At 31.3% G+C, this 22,533-nt stretch overlaps 1 protein-coding gene across 1 annotated transcript in view; it reads right to left on the bottom strand.

The window, feature by feature from the left end:
- Window positions 1–22,533, bottom strand: part of LOC124532604 (angiotensin-converting enzyme) — a 177,831-nt gene that overhangs the window by 13,990 nt on the left and 141,308 nt on the right. The gene's annotated exons all lie outside the window — the stretch shown is intronic.

Below are 22,533 nucleotides of genomic sequence, written 5' to 3'. Positions count from 1 at the left end.
TGTAATTGACGATTTCCATGGTCGAATAGTATGTACACCGGTTTTCATGGGTACGCTCATCCGAGGTCCCGGGTTCGATTCCCAGCCGAGATGATGTAGAAAATGTTCATTGATTTACTACGTTGTCTTGGGTCTGGGTGTTTGTGGTACCGTCATTAGTTCTGATTTTCCATAACACAAGTGCTTTAGCTACTTACATTGGGATCAGAGTAATGTATGTGATGTTGTCTAATATTTATTTATTATTTATTAATGAAATTACCAAGGGAGGAATCTTTCCGCACGTTCTTATCAGCTCGTTGTGTTTTCTTTTAAGTAACAATAAATAATAAATAATTTTAAACGTGAGTGATATTTAATGACCTATCACAAGATCTCTGAAACTATAGGTCCGATCGTTTTACTGAGAGCTGAGATGGCCCAGTTAGCCCAGCAGTGGGAAATTTACAAGCTGTTACTTTACTTTACTAGTCCTTTTACGATGTAGACGCTGTTAAAGATTATTAGGAATTTCAAATTAAAATGAGATGTGGAATTTTGTCTTACAGTCCGCACAAAATCAGGATTTACTGTTAATTGTTTACGCAGCTGTTATTTATATTATATAATTGTAACTACTGTTTGAGTTTAATTTAATTAATTAATAATGAAATGTTATAAGTGATTTATTTTAACAAACATATTAATATCGAAGCTATTAATTAAGGTCGATTTAGCTGATGAAAGTTGGACGCATATTGGTAAATAAGTATTTTTATTATTGCCTGCTATGCTTAGATTAAAATTGCAGGGCATTTGACGGCATTCCGAGCATCGTAGTCCAACTTCGAAGGAAAGTGTTAAATGTTCGAAAACGGGCAAGAGAATTAAAATAGATTTGGACAAGGACGTTTAATCAAATGTGGTGGGGGGTTATTTAATTAGGAAACTGGTCCTTCAAGAACCGAAATTGGTATAGGTATTGGTACAATAGTTTAAATACAAGATTGAAGCATCTTATATCTATAGCTATTGATGATTGTAGTGTCTTGTCTCGTATTTTGTTGTAAGACAATATTTATATTAAAATTTAATATTTATTTGATAATTGATATTACTTGAGTCGAGACGGCCCAGTGGTTAGAACGTGTGCATCTTAACCGATGATTGCGGGTTCAAACCCAGGCAAGCACCACTATATATATGTGCTTAATTTGTCTTTATAATTCATCTCGTGCTCAGCGGTGAAGGAAAACATCGCTAGGAAACCTGCGTGTGACAAATTTCGTGGAAATTCTGCCACATGTGTGTTCCACCAACCCGCATTGGAACAGCGAGGTGGAATATGTTCCAAACCTTCTTCTCAAAGGGAGAGGAGGCCTTTAACACAGCAGTGGGAATTTACAGGCTATTGTTGTTGTTGTTTGTGGTATATTTATTTGTCAATCGATATAACATATGTATAACGTTCTAATCAAATATTATTATAATTAAATAATTTACTTGAAATTAATAAACAGTCAACATTTAACACAAAGAGCATTTTTTCTTTGTATAAATAAATCAATCGACGATTTATATGTGTTAATATATAACAAGTACGCACACATAAACACAATGCTTATAAATAATCGTGTTATTCAATACACATTAATTTCAGGTAATTGAATCGCAAGAATGCGTGATACAAGTGATTCCATCAATCAATGAAACTTACTTAACACACGAATCAGTGCGATTGTAAATTATATTTGTATATACTGTAATTTGCAAGTGAATTATGTAATTTTTAGGGTCCGGTACGAGTAGTAGCGTTTATATAGTTTAAGTAATTTTTGTTGATTTTGAATGTCAGATAAAGAGTACGTATAACCGCTAATTTATGCTAATATTATTGATGTGAAAGTATCTATATCTGCGGTTGCTAATTCAACGCCAAGTCGCTTAATGGAGTTTGATGAAACTTTGTGTGAAACAAGCTGGAACTCCAAGAAGAACATTTTTTGTGCTGTATCATACGTAACACGTAAAAACGCTTATACAACGCGAGCGAAGACGCGTCCGTCAGTTCAATCCTATCTTATAGATTGTAATTATTATTATATTTAAGACCTAAACAATTTAAAATGACATTTTTAATAAAATAAATAAATAAACAAAAATATTTATTATTCGGACAACAAAAGATCCATTAATAACTTTTTTATATTTACCTATTCTATGTTTGCTCAATGGCGTTAAAGTTTTTATAGTGATATTAAACGTCGCAGGTTTGTTTTTACTCCTTTATTGGTCTTAGCACAAACTTAACTGTAGGGCTATAGCAATTCGTTAAAATTGAGCATTGCTAACACTTTAAACAAATTTCACAATAAACAACCACATCAATATAAAAGTCAAAATCCGCTTTCGCGAGACAAAACGCTGATACTGCGACCACACAAACTCATACCGTAATATGTTAAACGTACACCGTTAAGTACGTGCGGTAACGATAAGCAGAGGTTACGAATACCGGTTAAAAAAAAAACATAAGATAATAATCATAGTGAAATATAGTTTCAGGTTATTTGTTGTACATATATAACTAGTCCTACATATACATTACATATATAATCTATATTAATATTATTAATGTGAAAGTAGCTCTATCTGTTTGTAGAGCTTTCACGACCGAACTTATGAACTGAATTTGATGAACTCCAAGAAAGCAAAAAGCTTTTAGGCGGTTTCACTTTTTAAATTTTTATTCTACACCATAGATAATTATTTTATTGACCATCCATTTCTATTCTTAATTTAAATATAGTAATGTAAGTCTTTGATGTAAATGAATGAATAAAAAAGTGTAATCAAGAACAATAAATGCAATCAAAGATCATGAGTAACGATATCATTTATATTTGTGAATAGTTATTTAAAAAATGGATAACTTATTTTCATCTAAGTCTGATTTTTCTTTTAAGATGTTAGTCTTATCCACATAAGTTTAACAAACATTTATCCTTATTTTTTTTTTATTCTGATATATTTGCTCATTGCGTTTCCTTAAGATTTTTTTGCCCTACAGTCTTGGAAGGAGGGTAATGGTTGTGTTTACTCATTTTTGCACTCCATATATACTGATGTGCAGTCCAAACATACCTCCAGCGTAATAAGAAAATAGTCGTAAAACTGATTTTACGTAAGATTTCAACAAGTTATGTAGTAATCCGGGTATTATGTATATTTGAAATAACTGATAAATAAAAGTTATAACCAAAAGAAAAATCAACTTCAAACTTCAAACAAAACACTATTTCAAAACAAATTAACATGCACTAAAAAGTAAAAGTAGTAGAGTTATAAATATAAATATGAGACAACATCACATACATTGCTCTGATCCCAATGTAAGTAGCTAAAGCACTTGCGTTATGGAAAATCAGAAGCAACGACGGTACCACAAATACCCAGACCCAAGACAACATAGAAATTTAATGATAATCTACATTGACTCGGCCGGGAATCGAACCCAGGACCTCGGAGTGGCGTACCCATGAAAACCGGTGTACACACCACTCGACCACGGAGGTCGTCGTCGAGTTCCAAGTAAAATGAAATGAAAAATATTAGACTACTTAAAAGTCTATTTGCCATTATATAATGTAGTTACAATTATTGTTATATATTCGGTTAAAAAATGACGTTACTAGTAAATGAAATGATCAAAATAAATATGACGATTCATTAAATTCATATTCAAAGCTATTATTTAATATGTAATTAAAGGGCCAACTATCCTAAAGCCTTTTTATTCATTAATTTATTGGAAACATACAGACATATACAATGAATTCATCATAATGTCATTAGGTATAAGTATTGTACGATTATATCAATTGGATTTGATTCAACTTTACATGTGTATACAACATTTCAATTATGTTTATTTTGTTGCAAACAAGATGAGAATATTAAAACAAATTATTGCATTTTTTTAAATTTTGAATTTAGAACTCGCGGATAATTTTAACAATGTCAAACAATTGACGATCGCACCTACTGAATAGCTGACCACGTATTCTACCTGTTGTCATACTACTACTATTGGTTTTATATACAGATGTTTTTGTTTTTTGGTATAGGTTGGCGGACGAGCTTATGGGCCACCTGGTGGTAAGTGGTGACCATCACCCATAGAAAATGACGCTGTAAGAAATATTAACTATTCCTCAAATCGTCAATGCGCCACTAACCTTCGAAACTAAGATATTATGTCCCTTGTACCTGTAGTTATACTGGCTCACTCACCCTTCAACCCGGAACGCAACAATACTGAGTACTGTTGTTTGGCGGTAGATAAAGATATAAAGCTGCCGATGGTTTTAAATCTTCAAATTAAATAAAAATTGACTTTTGATATATCTTTCAGTACCTTTGTCTATGGAGGTGGTGACCACTCACCACTTTACCGTTTATTACATTATTCAATTTAAAAACGAAGTTCTTTTACGCGGCTTATCTTAGAGTGGTAGAAATCGTCACCTAAACATCTTTCTCTTTTCTTTCTTTCTATCTCTTTCTATCATATAAGGTTTTGTATAATGTTTAAAAATGACTTATAACAACAGTTTTATTTAATTGTCCATTATTGAATGCATAATATATAGCAAAAGGAATTAAGTTCCATCTGGGTGTCCCACGACAATAAATTTTTTTTAATTAATATATTTGCATATTATTTTTAATTATGTCACGCATTTAGGAACAATTACAGTAAAAACAATCAACTTATATCCTTCGTAAACCATTATTAAATACTCGTTACTTCAAACCTAAACAGCGGAGCCAATGCAACGCGTTGCGATTTTAACGCAACGACGCGGCGTGCAAAGTTTTTGTAGTAAATACATAACGCTCATTGAAGTACGATAAACATCATATGTCATTTACAATGTAAACATGAATACATGTTTTGTTAGATGTCCATTTAACACGAATCGATATTTTACACCTGATGTATCCGTATGCCTAATTACATCAAAAATCACAAAGGTTAACTAACTTTCACATTTAGATACAAAATTAGTATTTAATCATTTGTATAGCGCAATTAATTATTGATTTTATCATTTTTTATCAGATGACAAACTAATTTAAGTGATGAGAAGATAAGGAAACAAAAATATTTCGATGTTAAATTGGTAGGCGGATGATCTGATTATCACCACTGTCAAAAAAGATGTCACGGCAATGAATTTTAACTAATCCTTGCATCACCAATGAGCCACCAGCAAGAAGTTATGTCCTTTATGGTTGTTGTAACATAGTCTAACCCACCCTTACAACCAGATCACAATTACCTATACGTAAAATTACAATTTGTCGATAGAATAATACTAGCCGTGCCCGCGACCTACGTTTCAAAAAAAAATTTATTGTCGCCTAAATTATTCTTATTACATCAAAATTCTATCATTGAAAGTCCCGTCACAATCGGTCCGATCGTTTCAGAGATTATCCGGAACAAATAGACAGACAAACAAATTGTAAAAAATGTTATTTCGGTATACCATGTATACATAAAAATGAATTTGGTAAAAATCGGTTATTTCAATAATACAAACAGACACTCCTATTTCATTATATTTATAGATGTTAAATGGGAAACTACCGACAGGGAATAAGGTTCTGTATATCAAATAAATAAATGACATATACTTCTCACTTGTATAGATTTTTAAAATCGAGCAGCCATTTAAACGTATCATTGACGAATGAAATAAAAATTATAATAATTGTTGACAGTTGGTACTATGGAGCAAATAACAGGCGATTATAGCGCGCAGGAGTCCGACCTTGTAACACCTTTCGCGGCTACCGTATGCTGTTAAGTATAAAAAACGTTATAAGTTGCTCAATCTGAAGTTGTAAATAATATACAATAAACGTATCACGCAATCTTATAATACTTTGCCTCTATTTTCATTCATGTTAGATTTCTCCCAGTGGGCTCATAGCGAATTTCTATCAAGCTTGTATTGAACAATGATGAGCCGAGATGACCCAGAGGATAGAACGCGTGCAACTTAACCGATGATTGCGGTCTCAAACCCAGGCCAGCACTACTGAATATTCATGTACTTAATTTGTGTTTATAAATACATCTCGTTCTCAGCGATGAAGGAATACATCGTGAACCTGCATGTGTCTGATTTCATAGAAATTCTGCCACATGTGTATTCCATCAACTCCCCTCGGGACAGCGTGCTGGAATATGTTCCAAACCTTCTCCTCAAATGGAGAGGAGGCCTTAGACCAGCATTGGGAAATTTACAGGCTGTTGTTTTTGTTGTTCATTGAAAAATAGTTTAGAACACGTGAAACTTATACAAAAATGTTTAAACCATACTTTTTCGTTGGAGTTGAGTGTTGTAATTATGCTTTAAAATTCTCCACATATAGATGAAGCGATATTTGCTCAGATTTAAATCAGCGTATTGGAATTATGTTTTAAAATTATCCAGATATGAAGTGGTCTTTGCTCAGTCGTTGAATATTGACAAGCTATCACTTTTATCACACTGAAGTCTCAATAATACACGTGGAGTCGCAATTTACGGAAAAAGTAAGGTTGCTAATTTTAATGTTTGGAATGTCGGTTTCAGCAGGATGTATCAACAAAAAGCAACAATTAGTGCTTTATACGAATTACAAAAATAATGATTATTTGAAATTGAACGAAATTAATTTGAATGTTCTTTGTTTTGTGGCAAATTTAATTTAAAATCAGGCGTTATATGATTAATATAATGAAATAAAAAACATATCCTTATTTAGATAATGTTCATTAATAATTCCTGTATTTTTTATACTGTCAATAATATGTTTTATTTGCAAATTAATTCGCAACGAAACTATCCGCTTAAGTCAAGCGTCGTTCTTGAGGTGCATTTTCACTAAAATATTTCGGCAATTAATGCGTTTGCATATTCTCAGCATGTAGTTGACAACTTAAAAGAATTACAGATGTTTTTCCGATGATAAAGTAACAATTCCATTAGTGGAATTATATATATATTACTCGTATTCACTTTTAGCGAGAACTTTTGATACAGCAATCCGAAATTAACACAATTTATCATATTTTCAAAATAATTTTGTAACAAAACAAGTAAAGAAAGATGAATATTAATTAAAAATGTCAAGGATACAAGAAACGAACTTGACTTCCTTTTTCGAAATATGTTTGTCATCAAACACAAAAGTAATGGAGTGGATTTTGAATAAGATCACTGGACAAATTCCTAACAATCACACAATATCAATATTAAATGAAAAACTATGAAACATATATAAAATATGCTAATTGCTATGAGATCTTTTAAGGCTCAAGACTGGTCGATGTTGTACCAATAAAGGGACGCTATTTCTACATATTTAAATGCTTTCAACCAGTGTTAAGATAAGTCACCTATATAAAACTTAAACGAAAAATATACAAACTTTTTTTATTTGAATTTCGAACGCTGGCAACCAAATGAGCCATATCGTGGTAAACGGTTTCTTAAACCGGCAATGTACCGCTTACTAGGGTTGGGCCTTTTTGCAATAGACGATAGGCGCGATAATATTATATCCCTTTACACGAGATCACTATAATTTCAAGCTGAAACACATCAATACACAGTATTGGTGTTTGCTGCTGGAATCATTGAGTGACTAGGTGCTCAGTCAACTTTCCTTAAAGCTTAAATGCGAACACTCTCACATATGTATGTCGATATATGTAATTAATAAATGTTATCGATATTGATAATTCGTAGAATTTATCTTGCTTCATTACCTGAATAACTTTGTACATACCGAATGCAGGTCACTTAAGAAGTAAGTGTAATTATATAATTGTGTTTGCTGAGATTTGGATGTCGTTTAGAGCGTACGATTTTTCTCGTGAGGAATCAAATTCTAAATTCAAATATCTTTATTTAACATAGAGATCTTCAGTAAGTTTATTATACTTCTAAGTAAGGAAGGACGTTAGCGTTGACAATTTCTTAACAGTATAAAATATTTACTTATAATACTTGAATTTTATAACTTTTGAAATCGAACGTATATTTGTTAACTTTAGTAAATTTAGTAACTTTGGCATTTAAATACTCGTATATGTGGGATAATGAAAACGTTTTCGTGTCAGAATTTTTATTAGTTACACATAAAGTACTCAATATTGAACTTAAAATTTTAATGTCATTTCATCAAAATAAAATGACATGCTTCATTAAAACAGATTCATACATATATTCTTGCATTGTAACTTAACAAGGTAAACATTTATAGGTTTTAATTGAAGCTAACATTGATAAGGTAAAATATTAAGTGTTGAGAATAACGGTCAAAGAGCTCAGTAAAGATTATTTTTCATCATTAATTTTAGTGACATAATAACATACCATTTAAATTAAACACTTCAAATAATATAATATAATCTCTTACAGTATTTGCATATCACTATTAATATATTTTTTTATTTAATTATATATTTAATACTCAATGATTCAAATATCGTATCGTAAACGTGTCGTATAATATAAAACGCTCCCACTTACGATCGTCAACAGATGATTTCCTCACAAGAATTTGTTAATATGATAAATTAAACGAAATGAAATAGTTTTAAGGCTAAGGCCGGTAAAAATCGTCTCAAGCCGTCTTTCGAAATTATGTTACTCGCGGCCTTGAGATTTTTATTATTATTACAAAATTTTCTCAGTTTAACAATCGGGATAATTATAAATTTACATCGTTTTTACTAGTACTATACAGATTTACTTGATATACGTATATAAAATAGCTTAAGTTGGTAAAGAAGAACAGACATCCTTTTGAAACGATGTTTAAAGAAAATTCCCTATTCTTTCAAAAGTCTTCAAAAAGTATCAAGATTGTCTGTATATAACTTCTTCATTTTTGGAAAATAAATGTGGGTATAAGTCATCTGGACACGACTAACGAAATTAAGATTACTTTTTTTGGTTATAATCTGATAGAACGCAATCTGACATACCCGAAAACAGTTTATGCGCAAGAGTAATAAATTTCCATGCTTTATTGTTTAAGCTCAAGACTTCAAGCTCCGTAGCCTTATACTTACCATTAAACCGACAAGACAATCAAATTGCGTACATTCTATCAATATAAAATATTTTGATCATTCATCCAGCAAAGCTATGTTGGTCATTCTTTCGGACATTTGTGCTCATTACATAATGTATATTACATTTTGTCGGTTTGTAACGAGTATATGTTATTAATACAAGGTTATCATTTCAAGCTGGACGATAATGACAATTTCAATTTAATAATTAGTAAATATGAACTTCTTGATTTAATTGTATTAACCCCGTTCAATTCTTTTGGTTCAAATTATAAAAGTTACTGCTTGATAGTCGTGCTTTGGGAAAATCTTTTTGGTAGGTATACCAATAGTCAAGAGTACTGTGGTATTCCGTTTCGATGGATGCCAGTATAACTAACTACAGCTGGATGCCAGTAGCCGAAGAAAAACTGAAGTGGCGTGCATTTGGATCGGAATATGTCCAGCAGTGGACAAAATTGTACTGCTGATGATGATGATTATGTGACTTACAATACATTAAGAATATAATACTAAACATTATACGCATATATAATAAGATAACGGTATACGCCTATATAATAAGATACCGGATCAATTTACCATTCTCAAAATTTAAAAAGATTATTAAGACTAAATTAATAAATAAATCATGTTATTCATTAAAGAGTACTTTTAGAAAGAAACGCCTGGAGTTAAGCTCGGGTTCCATCATAGGACACTAATTACTGTAAATAACAGCATTATTAATCTGTTTATTTGAAAAGAGCAACTATGCGAGTTTCTTGCCGTTTATTCTCGCTAGAAGCTGCTTTCCGAAACGGTGGTAGTATTTAATTGTTGACAATTCAAAAACGCTTCATTGTGAAGTTTACTTGAATAAAATTGATTTGATTTGATTAAAGTCGAATAACATTCCTCGCTCCACTGTCGCCGTAATTCTATCAAGAGATCTTCATTTAGTTGACACGTAATAAAGATATAATAGAAAAAGAAATAACTAAAAATGATAAAGTTTACATGATACGAATATTATCGTATGTTGATAGTCGTAAATATGTTAAAATACTTACACGGTACGTAATTTGATTTATTTTATGTTTTTAATTTACATATTACACTCAAAAACATTCATTTATGCCACGTATCTTAATTTATTTGGCTTTAATTAAAAAATATACCGTCATTGGTTTCTACCTTGTAGTTAAAGTGGCTGTGTTAAGATAGGTCTCGAGGTTCAAATACAGGGTTACAAACAGTTATTTTATTTTTTAAAAAAATTCTCAACTGTTTGTTTAGCAAGCAACGTTGCATTTCTGCCTCAAAAAGTTAAAGTCGATGGTTTTGCACCACAGTCATAATAATTACGTAATACGTTACGACGAGATGGATCAGTAATTGGAATATATTTTACTTGGTGGTAGGGCTTTGTGTAAGCCCGTCTGGGTAGGTACCACCCACTCATCAGTTATTCTACCGCTAAATAAGAGTACTTAGTATTGTTGTGTTCGGGTTTGAAGGGTGAGTGAGCCAGTGTAACTACAGGTACAAGAAATCAAAGGAAGAGATATTTTAGCCCAGTAGTGGGACACATATATGCTGTTATTTGACATTTTAAAAAGTTTAAGCCTAGATTTCGATTGGCATTTTACTATTGACGTTGGTGTAGGTTGGCATAAATTAAAATTAACGACAATTTCTTAGAACTCAGAGGACAGCCCTGTAACTGAATAGCATGTGCTTTGGAGACATTTCACGAAGGCGTGCCTTTAATTATCCTTGAACTATTAGTTTACTTTAAGTAGGCTTAAGTTCATTTTACTTTCATATTAACATAAAGAGCTGTTTACATAACACCTTTTTATTTAATATACGACGATGTTGACTACATGAATACAAATCATCCACTAGTAACATTGGGTAGTAAAATGTTCTCTTGTGGCTGTAGTGACACCGGCTTTTGTTCTGTGGTAGAATATACCACTAGTGCGTGGTACCCAATCGCGCTGGTACCTATCCTACCAAATTTTTCAATATATATACTGAACCATATATTACGTATAAACTCTTTACAGTATAACAATAGTTTGATGATGATAGTCTGAATAATTTTCGGTTCGAATTGCTAGTTCGAATTGCTATTGCTAGAAGGTGAATAAACATCAAGTACACTGTTTACTATTTTAATTACAGTTACCCAAAGATGCCGAAATGGCCCAATGGTTAGAACTCCAGCAAATTAACCGACGATTGCGGATTCAAACCCAGGTAAACACCTCTGTATAATAAGGTGCTTAATTTATGTTTACAATTGATCTCGTGCTTGGCGGTTTAGGAAAACATCGTAAGGAAACTTGCATGTATTTAATTTCATCGAAATTCTGCCTGTGTATTCCACCTGCATTGGAACAGCGTGGTGGAATGTGTTGCAAACCATCTCCTCAATTTGAGAGGAGGCCTTAGCCCAGCAGTGGGAGATTTACAGGCTGTTCATGTAAAAATGTTATAGATCCAAAGAAACTACAATCTGAGGATTAGGGTACTAAGTAACTAGAGAAGTTATCGAACAGTGAGTTTTTTTTTTAAATCGATAACCGAATACCGCTGAATTATACAAAAAAACAAAATTTCTTAATTTAAATCAATTATACACTTTGAAAACCTGCATGTTGATTAGAAAAATAATAACAAATAAAACACATTCACAATTACACTTTCATAAAAAAACACATACATACCACACTAGGAAACGTAATAAACTAGAACTTCCAAAAACCAGAACCAACTATGGAAAGAAAAACATTTTATTTGAAGGAGTTCAAATTTATAATAAATTATCAGATTTAATCATTAATAGCAAGAGTTTTCCTATATTCAAAAAACGTGTAATGGAATATGTGCAAAATAATTTATAAGCTAATGTAACCCCTACCTTAACATTTTTGTGTACTATAACTACCCGCAACATTTTACCTCAGTGTGTATACACTGAATTGTATAATTCATAAGGCAGACTTTTAAATGTACCCTCAGGAAAAATAATTGTAATTTCTTATTATAAGTGAACTTTTGTGTTCTTTATGAAAAATAAATGTCTTTAAACCGAATAACGTTTCAATGAAACAAATAAAGTTCCATAGATTTTTAAAGTTTACTTTCAATGTTTTTAATATTAGTTGTCTTTTCAATCAATAATAAAATACATACTTGAACTCGATAAACAATTCCGTGGCAAGGTTAAAAAGAATTGAAATGAAACAATTTTCATTAACAATATGGTCCGGTAAATTATAGTTCCACAATCAGTCAAGATAATCTAAGTTTAAAAGAAGTTTTAATTACTGTTGGTACGGTATTGCTGTGTGTCATACTTTAAGAAGCTACGAACATTATGACATTTATATGGAGGAGGTAATTGATACAAATCCTTCATTTAAACGATCAATATTAATTCCAATGAGTTTATAAAAAAAAGTTTCCATATTATTTTATTAAATATAGTATAGGAATTAATTGTCCAATTGTTAAGGATTACCATAGACATATAAACAGATCGTATACAATAAAGGAAATATTAATCAAACCAAATTCTATCGATCGAGCAATCGTGCAAATATTTAGTTTATTGTGCCTGTAATTACACTGGCTCACTCACATTGGAAACTGGATAATTTTTATTTTTTTATTTTTATTTTATGGTATAGGTTGGCGGAGGACCATCACCCATAGACAATGAAGCTGTAAGAAATATTAACTATTCCTTACATCGTCAATGTGCCGCCAACCTTGGGAACTAAGATGTTATGTTCCTTGTGCCTGTAGTTACACTGGCTTACTCACCCTTCAAACCGGAACACAACAATACTGAGAACTGTTATTTGGCGGTAGAATAACTATTGAGTGGGTGGTACCTATCCAGACGGGCTTGCACTAAGCCCTATCACCAAGAAAGTATATGAATGTTTAAGAGATTTATTCCTTTATTATTATAAGTAATAAAATAATAATTAAATTCGGCATTGGATTAATTACTATTTCAGGTATAATAAAACTCGTGTATCAATTTAAAACGTACTTCCTTCAGATAATACATCCTATTTATACAAATACTTAAGAATCATTAGGCGTGAAAATGATTCTTGAAATTATATGATTTTTGTATTTTATTTTTCTAGTATTCTTTACAAGGAAATTATCTGTGTGTATTCTTACTTAGTTATACATTTTATAAGTCAAAATTGTCTAAAACATTGTCCTTGTGAATATGAAAGTTCTACATTGTAGTTGAATTAAACATTAAAAAACATCTCAAATTACAAGTATATGATCACGTTAGTCTATTCAAATCAGTACGAATTAATCATTCCACGAATACGCGGTATTACACGAACTTGATACAATTTTAATATTTATTTTATTAGTAATCGCTCGCGGCTTCTCTCGAATTTTGAGTGTTGGTTGTCGTGTGTTAGCAAAAAAAGTATGTCCTTTCTTGGAGTCCAAGTTTGCTTCATACCAAATTCCATCAAACTTGGTTCAGCGGTTTGTTCGTGAAAGAGCGACACAGACAGAGTTACTTTCATATTTATAATATTAATATAGATTAATGTCACCTCCATATTTAGTGTGTCTGTGGTCGCTACCGGAACTAGAAGCCGGACCCGGTCGAAGGGCGCGCCAGTCTCCCTCGCTCTATTCTAGTTGTACTGAGTCTAGAATTTTTACATTAACTTTTGTTTGTTTTGATTAACGTCGCAATAAATATATTCAATGTATTATAATAATACTAAGCGGATAATTTAACTGTATTAACCTCGTATTATATATTCTTCTAGAGGATTCTTATGAATTGAATTATAATGCCCAAAAATCTTAAATCGTATTCAAAACTCATCAAGACAAATATGATTTATCGTTAATGGTTTTGGTACATGTTGGTACTTTTACTTTGGTCATTTAATATCTGAAGAAAAAGTGCTCAATACATCAATGTTTGAACAATTTGAAAATTGAACTCTACTTGTGTGTATGAATATGTAGACACCGACTTTACTTTGCGCAAGTCTGGATTTTATTTATTATTTACTCCTTGAATCGTTTTTATTTAAAAAGAAATATAATGAAGCGAGAGTATCGTACATAGATTTTCAAAAACAACCTAAGTTAATTAAAAAGATTTTTTTTTATGGCATAGGTGGCAAACGCGCAAGAGGCTCACCTGATGGAAAGGGACTAAACTACCACCGCCCATGGACATCTGCAACACCAGGGGGCTTGCAGGTGCGTTGCCGGCCTTTAAGAAAGAAGTAGGCTTTTTTCTTGAAGGTTCCCATGTATCGGTTCGGAAAAACCGCCAGCGGAAGCTGGTTCCACAAAGTGGTTTAAATCTAGAAAAGATAAATATGAAGTGCCTATACTTCCGCACCATCCTGCTTTGCCGAATTCGCTTAGCCTACGCGTTATACATAAATTGCCAAATATTTGCCGAGTACTTGGCTTAGGCAACATATAATTATAATTGACTTATGTTTATGTTCAGGGAATTTTCAACGCACTCATAAAATATGACAAGCTGATAACGCAAACTGATTTAGCATGGCGTTGGATTCATTTGCATATATCAAAATAATTCAGCAATTTGTCATAGCTTGTCTAAATAATAGTGCTGTTGAAGCTGTTTCTTGTTAGTTATTGTAAATATGATAATCAGGCAAAATGCCTTTGTTATCAAAAGTTCATCATATTTAAATGAATCTTACACGATCTAGATTTTATTGGAGATGTCTCTGGTGAAATCAAAATCACAGTATTTTTAGACAGTTTATAAATCCATCCATCTAGATATACATTATATACATATATATATAAGAAAAATTAAAAAAAAAAGTCAAAGCGGAGAAAGCATTGAAATAAATACCTAGTAGCCAATAGTTGGTTATAAGTATCTGTTAGACGTATAAAAAAGTAAAAAAAGTGGGGTCGATTGATATTATTATATTTGAGAAAAATTAAATTAATTACATTTGATTGACAGTTATTTTTTTTTTTAATTTCATAGGGCAAAGATATACGTGTATACAAGTCATTACAATATTACCTATTAATGCATATTATTACCTTTGTGATTTCATATCATTATTTAATACAGATTTTTATAATATAGACATTGATGAAGAGGAGCTGATTGTTTAGGCTTAATATTATTAATTAATAGAACCATTTTATGAATTTACAACTATAGAATACAAGTACTATTCTATTTCCATAGGCGATTTAATTGAAAAAATTCGATAAATAAATCAAACTGCACATTTATAAAATAAAACAACAGAAACTAGTAATAAAAATAACGCGTTAAGTATTTTTTTAATTGATTTTATTGATTAACCCAATGTCAATCAATAATCAATAAGAAGTACGAATATTAATTTATATCCTTTTTGTTTAATTTTATTAAAAAAAAACCTATAATACGACATAATTAAATAAAATCTATTTTTAAAATCCGAAAGGTCATAACAGCCTACAGCTTTGAAGGGTTTGGAACAAAACTTTAATTCAATTTATTTTTGTTGTGATTGACCTTTTAGATATAGGCTGTTAATCTCAGGTCTTAATCAAATATAGTATAACCGAACAAATTAGATTGTCCCGTGAGTCGCGGCCTTTGCTTTATGTAATATAGTTAAATTATTACGAATTTAATGGCGATTGTTTAAGGTCGTATAAGTAAACAGTTCAATGTAAATTAGTAGAGAGTTTGTTACTATTTATATTAGATTACACTATTTATATTACTAATATAAAACGATTTCAAGTGTTAATTAAAATAAGACTTAATTACTATTAGTCGTAGGGTTAAGAATCGCTTTTTAAGAATTTAGAAGTTATGAGTTTTGCAATTGTCATAAATAATGCGTAATAATTATGATCGAATAAGTTTTTTTTTTTTTTAAGAATGAAAACTTTTTGTTTATTAAACTGCATGGTATTTATTTAATGAAAATTGATTTGTGAGTATTATTTTGAATGAGACTGAACGAGACTAAGTGTGGGCGTCACTGCAACTGGTTTTGCGTTAAAGTTTACAAGTTCGATCGATGTTTAAGGCAAATATTTGGAAATGTCATTTTTGGGTATTCCGATTCCATATACACAACTTCAAGTTTAGTTACTTTGTTTTTATTATATTTTGATTTTTTCTTTTTAAATTATTATGCAAAACTTTTTTTGTTAAGTTTATACTCCTGTGTTTGCTTTGAGTATGATTCTGATTTTGTTTTTATTAGTCTAATATTTGCACTAGAACATTTCATACTCTACATACTTAGCAGATAACTTTTAATTTTTTTTTCTTTTAGATTTAATAGAGTAAACACGACTAAATTTTGATAAGCTCAGTATAATTATATGTATATGATGATGCATTTTATTTTCATTAATACAGTAAAAAATATATATATTGAGCTGAAGTTATGTAGTATTTAGTAGTATACGTACTGTACATATGTGATCTAATATTGCGGTTTCAAACCTACGACATCATCAGTAAATTTTCATGTTCTTAATTTGAGCAGCGCTGTGGAACACCTTGTTGGAATAAGATCCAAAACTATTCAACAAAAAAGGAGAAAGGAGCTCAATAAGTGTAGAAGTTGTATATTTACAGGCTCTTACTTCATTTTTAGACATTAAAAAACAAAATAGTCCGTACTTATAAGGAGTGGACACACTAGTCGCTCTATACAATTAAAATTGAATTTCCAATAATATCATAAGTTTGTTTAAAAATTAATTGAAATGTGTGTAAACAAAGCGATCACAGTTACAAAATATCAAACAAAAATGTTAATGGCATTGCCTTGCGTGTGCTGATATCGGTATGAATTACAAATCATTACAAACGCATGTATCAATTGTAAATTATTTACAGAGCAAGCATGCAGCTTATTAAAAAACTAATACGCAACAGTCTGTGAACAAGGAATTAAAGTCAAAGTCAAAATATTCATAATTATATTTATTAATATGGCAATGCATGAGCCGAGTTGGCCCGGTTGTTAGAGCGCTTAAATCTTAACCGATGATTGCATGTTCAAACCCAGGCAAGCACTACTGAATTTACAAATACCAAATAATTTTAACGAAATTCTGCTACATGTGAATAAACCATCTCGCACTGAAGCAGCATGGAGAAAAGGAGAGGAAACTTTAGCCCAGCAGTGGGAAATTTATATTTACGTGGACGCGATATACAAATACCTTAGCATACCTGGACGTTAGAAATCCAGAGGTCGGAGTAATGAGAATATGTAGATTATGCCTAGCAATAAATTTTCATGAGATCGACCAGGATTTTAAGGAATCGTTTAATGGCTATTATAACTTATCCAATGAAGCAGGCTGTTCTATCCGCATCCGTTTGTCTATAAGCTCATTTATGCCTGCATGCAAAACTTAATGTCCTAACCGGTTCACACGGGCTGTTGTAACGTCCGCCGATTCGACCTTCGCTGGGCTACCGTTCGCCATCGAATTCTCAGTGCACCAATGTTCCCATAATTATAATATTTCCGTCGGCCTAGAAACTGTATTAGTCATTAAGACTTTAATATTTGTAACGCTGCATTATAAGGATTGGTTTATGCGAGGAATCGATGTTATTAATTTCTTGGTCATAACCACGTTTTTTATTATTGCTTAATGTGATTTGATAGACCAGTTGTTAAGTTGGTCTTGTTAGAAGCAGGTTCAAATGCGAGTTAGTATTTATAGTGCTTTATTTGTTTATAAGGCAATTCTGTCTGGAGATTTCAATCTGTATGAAGAAAAATTTGCCAAAAAATAACATCAAACAAATCGAATGTTCTTTTCTAGAATTGCATTGTAATGCAGTGTGGAGTGCAAGCATGGAGTCACTGTTCTTTATCAGCAGAGTACACCTTAGCCCAGAGAATAATAAATATGTTTCAAAAATTATGAACTCATATTGTTCAATTTGTTCATATTATCTTTTACCAAAGATCGCGGTTAAAACGGAAAAAGCTCAAGGAATTGAACCTACAACTTTCTACCAACCAGACGACTTGTTTCTGACGACATAGCAGATAATCGATCCTGATTACACGATTATTCGAATGAAAATTGTACTCATTTTAAAACAATACGGTGGTAAATACCAACAATTACATTGTTTCACAATTAGTATAATAATAAACATGTAAGTAGTTTAATCTTTTTAGCGTTTTATGTATTGTTTATTGGGAACGAAATGGCTTAAGGGCTGAGATAGCATATCTATGACTTTCTCATGGCTAAACGACCGTATAAAGATAAGCTATTCCGGCACATGTCACATTTTTTATTATGAAATATTATTATTAACATCTCTATGACAGGTAAGATCTAAACTTTTGATATCTATACATATAATCAAATTGTTGTGTCTGTTTGTAATATTAAAATAGCCCTTTTTTAATCAAATCATATGTATGTATACACAGTACACATACCAAAACATTTTTTTTTACAATTTTTGTCTGTTTTTTTGGTGCGGGTAATCTCTGGACCTGCTGGACAATTTTCTCGGGACGGGACGGGATTGACTTTCACTGGCAGATAACTGATATAATAAGGAGTAACTTAGGCTAAAATTGTTTATTGTTTTTTGTTAAATTGCAAACGCGTACAAGGTCGCGGGCACAGCTAGTATGTACATAACTCCTTGGGCAGTTTTACATCACTATCGAGGCAGAGATGAATTGAAATGAAAATTGAATTTTAGATCGATTTTAAGCTAAGAAAACTGGTTGTTAAGTCTAGAAGCTATTATATTTATTTTAATATTAAAAACGATTTTAAGGGAAGTCGGTTGGACTTATTAGTATTACGATTAAATATGCGTAAACAATTAAAACCTTATTAAATAAATCATATTAATAATAAATAAATAATCATAACCGATTTAAATAAATATTATTAATATGTTAAATTGAATAATTAGTCACAATGCGGAAGTTTAAATATAACCTTGGAAAACTCCCTTTTACGATAATTATAAGTGTATGTTCTATGACGTCAGAGTTCCTTTGAACAACTTAATTGACAGGAAAACCATTAATTTCGTACGTTGATTTTTTCTGCAATATAAATTAATTATATACGTGAAACTTACACGTTAAATTAAATTCCTTTTTAATTTGTTTTGAAAACTAAACTTCCCTTAACAAGTTATGTAAGTATATAAGCAAACAAACAACCACAACAACAGCCTGTTAATTTCCCATTGGTGGGCTAAAACCTTTCACTTCAAGGAGAATGTTTTGAAACATATTTCACCACGCTGTTGCAACGAGGTTTGGTGGAATACACATTTGCAAGAATTTCTATGAAATTAAGCGCATGAAGATTCAGTGGTGCTTGAGTCCGCAATCATAGGTTAAGATCATAAGACGTTCTACCCACAGGGCCATCTCGGTTCCTCAGGATATGTACGAGTATATCAGTATGCAATTCCACTACGACTGAAGCTTAGGCGCGTGAAGATTGACTGATCTTCCAGACTCATACATAAAATTCCCGTACAATAAATTCCTATACATTTTACGTCTGTTTGAAGTAGGATATTTGGTGAAGTTTGGTCACAGGACATCAGGCTTTCACCAACCAACAAGGAAGGCCGACTCATATGATTTAAAATTTCAAGGCTTCAATTTTCCAAGCTTAATTTCACCGTTGTATATATTAGTTTAAGCTGTGCGTTGAAACTAGTCGGTTTTATATACGCGTTACAATTATTTGTTAGAACATAATATATATTGTTTGTAACGGAATCTAAACAACGGTATAATTAATAATTTATAAAAATTCCTTCAATTAACCTAATAGTGAAATATGTTACAATTTCTGAGAAATCAATTATCCGCGTGTACTTGATATTGTCGCTACACCTGTTTGTAAATAATTAAAAATACATGACATTGGATCAGAGCACGATAATATGTAACACTAACTGATACTGCAACAGCGTCTCACACAGAAATGTCTGTTCCAAGCACAGTTAATGTAACAGCGAAGATGATAATCCATTTATTTGTGCAAACATAGGTAATAACTATGAGGCAATAGGCGATGAAATTGTGGGATAAATATACCTACAAGCGAGGAAATATTAACCATCCCTTACATTGCCAATGCAGACATTTTTAACTTTGCCGTTTCGTAAATTCAAATTGTTTATAAAAAATACATTGGTAAAAAAGCCATATTATTTGATACAAGATTTTGTGGATGATAAAAAAGCATGGAATTAAAATCTGTTGACTTCCAGGCAGGATACATTACATACTGTATTTAACTAATATGATTGCATTTTTTAAATGTTGAAAAAGAGTAACTACTTAGTTTCTTGCCGTTTCTTCTCGGTTGAATCTACTTTCCGAACCGGTGGTAGCTTTACTTAATTGTTAAATGACGATTCAAAAGTGCTTTTTTTATGGTATAGGTAGCAACAAGTTGTCTTTTTAGGTCACAGCTTACACCGCATCATAAAAAATTAAAACTAAAAGAAGTATAACTTTAATAATAAACATTCTATACGATACTATTTACATTATAACCCGACCATGTAACAGGTCATTAGTTTTTATTGCACTTAACTAAAATCGTACAAACAAGGATAATGAGTACGAACTGTAATATATCATTCTGAAAAGGTCCTTTCGCCAGATATCAGTTTCGTGTTTAAATAAAACGACCTCGGACTAACTCGCATTCATGCTGAGTAATACACTATCTTACGCTGCACTATTGAAATAACTACGTACCCAAACTAGGTGACTTTATATATAGTTTGTATTGGGCTTTATGTCTTAACAACGATTTTGTTTTGTGATAATTGTATTGTTGGAAATGTTTTTCTTTTTCATATCAAGTGCAAAAAGGTTCTATATGTTAATTTAATAATTTATACTAAATATATATCTAATACAGATCGCTATATGAAATCAAATCAATTTTATGCAAGAAAACTTCACAATGAAGCGTTTTTGAATCTAAATAAAATATAGTTTGGTTATTATGGAATTTTATAAAGTTTGATATAAAAATAGGTCAATAAATAACGTTGTTGCATTCTTACTTCGCGTTAGAAACGTGGAATATAAAATAAAAAAAAAATCAAAATCAAAGTATACTTTATTTATTTATTTATTTAAACTTTATTGCACAACTATTTAACAAAAAATAAATTGAGCAAAAGGCGGGCTTAAAGCTATATAGCCTTATCTACCAGCCAACCTTAGCACATGCAAGAAAGAGCGTACAGTAGATGCATAAAGCCATCCTTATATTGAATTACATTACACATACATACATATATATACACATATATATATATAAACATACACACACTTACATAAATATATATTATAAATATATACATATAACATACATTTAATAATATACTAATGATAAAGTAACAAAAAGTTAACAATAATACTAAAAGTACAGTGTAATAATAACAGCTTAAATAAAATAAAAGGGAACGAAACCAAGAAAGGCGATAAAAGCTAAGACTTATATTTCTTTAAGAGAAAATGTTTTACCCTACTTTTGAACAGATCTTTAGAGGACGTTTCTCTGATGTCGACTGGTAATTCATTCCAAAGTCGTATAGCGTTAACAGTGAAAGAATTAGATACAAAACCAGATTTGTGAGGAGGAATAGAAAGAAGAAGGTTATGAGAAGAACGAAGATGCCTAACATGAGTATCGGAAAGAAAATTAAATTTGGACTTAAGATAAGAAGGAGCAAGTGGATTATAAACAAGAGAGTGTAGAATACATAGTATTCTTAAATGCCTACGATCTTTAATAGGTAGCCAATTAAGCATTAACCGATATGAAGAAATGTGCTCAAATTTACGGAGGCCATATATAAATCGTATGCAGGTGTTATGCAATCTTTCGAGTTTACTTAAAAGTGTTACATTAAGATTGGGGTAACATGCATCACCATAATCTATAATTGGTAACAACAGACAATTTGCCAGTTGGATTTTTGATTTAATAGGCAAAAAGTTTTTAAAGCGCATGATGGAGTGTAGCGTGGCATAAAACTTGCGCGAAACCTCATTAACTTGGTCAGACCATTTCAACGAGTTATCGATTAAAACACCCAAATCTTTAACCTTAGATGAAATAGGTATAACAGTGTTATTAAATAGTAAATCTTTATTCAAGTGGGCTTTTACAAGCACTTTTGAATCGTCATTTAACAATTAAGTGAAGCTACCACCGGTTCGGAAAGCAGATTCTACCGAGAAGAACCGGCAAGAAACTCAGTAGTTACTCTTCTTCACCATTAACCATTGGTTTAATTTTTGACCTCGAGAGAGGTTTTCCTACAAAAATAAAAAAAATAATGTCTACCC

Source organism: Vanessa cardui, chromosome 9 (assembly GCF_905220365.1).
Source record: "Vanessa cardui chromosome 9, ilVanCard2.1, whole genome shotgun sequence".
Classification (NCBI taxonomy): Eukaryota; Metazoa; Arthropoda; class Insecta; order Lepidoptera; family Nymphalidae; genus Vanessa; species Vanessa cardui.
The sequence above is the reverse complement of the archived record's forward strand: the minus strand, read 5'-3'. Positions and strand labels throughout refer to the sequence as shown.